Source organism: Protobothrops mucrosquamatus, unplaced genomic scaffold (assembly GCF_001527695.2).
Source record: "Protobothrops mucrosquamatus isolate PMUCROS unplaced genomic scaffold, P.Mucros_1.0 scaffold2441, whole genome shotgun sequence".
NCBI lineage: Eukaryota > Metazoa > Chordata > Lepidosauria > Squamata > Viperidae > Protobothrops > Protobothrops mucrosquamatus.
Window position 1 is genome coordinate 92,594 of NW_015388513.1, and position 2,385 is coordinate 94,978.

Sequence of the window (2,385 nt, forward strand, 5' to 3'; positions counted from 1 at the left end):
CTCCCACCGAGAAGGCCCTCCCCCTGGGGGTCGCCAGCCGGCACTGTCTGGCTGACGGCACCCTGAGGAGACCCACTCTGTGGGAGCGTACTGGCCGATGGGAGGTAATCTGAGGCAGAAGGCGGTCTCGAAGATATCCAGGTCCGATGCCATGGAGCGCTTTGAAGGTGATAATCAGCACCTTGAAGCGCACCCGGAAGGCCACCGGCAGCCAGTGCAGCTCGCGCAGTAACGGTGTTACGTGGGAGCGACGAGTCCCTCCCAACACCGCCCGCGCAGCCGCATTCTGGACTAACTGGAGCCTCCGAGTGCTCCTCAAGGGGAGCCCCATGTAGAGAGTATTACAGTAGTCCAGGCGGGAGGTGACAAGGGCATGGGTGACTGTGCGCAAGGCGTCCCGGTCCAGAAAAGGCCGCAACTGGTAGATCAGGCGTTCCTGATAAAACGCCCCCCTGGTCACGGCCGCCAACTGGTCTTCCAGTGTCAGCCGTGGATCCAGGAGGACACCCAGATTGCGTACCCTCTCCGAGGGGGCCAAAGTTTCGCCCCCTATAGTCAGTGATGGAATCAGCTGACTATGCCGAGGCGCCGGCAGCCACAGCCACTAGGTCTTGGAAGGGTTGAACCTGAGTCTGTTTCTCCCCATCCAGACCCTTACGGCCTCCAGGCATCGGGCCATCACATCAAGGGCATCATTGGAGTGGTCTGGGGTGGAAATGTACAGCTGAGTATCATCAGCGTACTGATGGAAGTCCACCCCAAAGCCACGAATGATCTCCCCCAGCGGCTTCACATAAATATTGAACAAAAGCGGAGAGAGGACTGACCCTTGTGGCACCCCACAAGTTAGGGGCCTTGGGGTCGACCTCTGTCCCCCTGCCAATACAGACTGCGTACGGTCGGTGAGGAAGGAGGAGAACCACCGCATGACAGTGCCTCCCACTCCCAACTCCCCCAAGCGCCGCAGCATGATACCGTGGTCCACGGTATCAAAAGCCGCTGAGAGGTCCAAAAGAACTAGGACAGAGGAATAGCCCCTGTCCCGGGCCCTCCAGAGATCATTCACCAATGTGACCAATGCCGTTTCCGTGCTGTATCCCGGCCTGAAGCCCGACTCGAGTGGATCCAGATAGACTGTTTCCTCCAGGTGCCGAGGGAATTGCTGCGCAACCACACTCTCAACAACCTTCGCCACAAAGCGAAGGTTGGAGACTGGGCGATAGTTAGCCAATACATCTGGGTCCAGGGAAGGCTTCTTAAGGAGGGGCCTCACCACCGCCTCCTTCAAGGTTGCGGGGAAGACACCCTCCCGTAAAGAAGCGTTTGTAATTCCCTGGAGCCAGGCTCGTGTACCCTCCCGAGCCGCCAGCACCAGCCAGGAGGGGCACGGATCCAGTAAACATGTGGTTGCATTCAGCCTCCCCAGGATCCTGTCCACGTCCTCGGGAGCCACAGAGTCAAACTCCTCCCATATAATAGTCTCAAGACCTGCTCCCGTCTCCTCCCCCGGGGCCACCCAGTCGGAGTCTAAACCCTCTCGGATCCGAACGACTTTGTCATACAGATATTGAGCAAAATCCTCAGGCCTCCCCACCAGGGGGTCCCCCCCCTCAGTTGAAGGAGAGAGCGGGTCACCCTGAAGAGGGTGGCCGGGCGGTTATCTGATGACGCAATGAGGGTGGAGTAGTAATTAGACCTCGCCACCCTCATTGCCACTAGGTAGGATCTAACATGCATCCTTACCTGTGCTCGGTCGGATTCGGTTCGGGTAGCCCTCCAACTGCTCTCTAGGCGTCTTTTCCAGCGCTTCATCTCTCTCAGCTCCTCGGTAAACCAAGGAGCTAGTTGAGATCTGCGTCGGGTCAGAGGCCGCAACGGCACGACTCGGTCCAGTGCTGCGGCAGCGGCCACATCCCAGGCCGCCGCCAGATTTTCCGCCTGTGTGAGTCGGTTCAGCTCTTGCCTCGGTACTCTTCTCTCTGCGTGGTTGTCCTTGGGCCGCTGCAATGGGTCTCGCTTCTCGAGGTGGTTGACTGACGGGTAGAACCAATGGCCAATACTCGTCCCCGCCATTGTCTCTGGCCCCGCCCGTGTTGTTGGCCACGCTTTCTTGGCGTAACTCAGCGACCCCGATTCGGCCCCTCAGTTGATCAAGGTGGCGCCACCAAACCCGGTTGTCCTCCACACGAACTTCGTAGGATCTGGGCCCGGCGATAGAGATGATGGTCGCTTTCACCCACTTCGGCTCCCCCGCGTGATTAAGGGCATACACTAAATCCCCCTCCGTAAAACCCCGAGTTACCTTTCTGGATTCCGGTGGCGTGTCCGTTTGGTAGCTGGGATGGAGGCGATCCAGGGGTGACCTCAGTTGGCGACCCATCAACA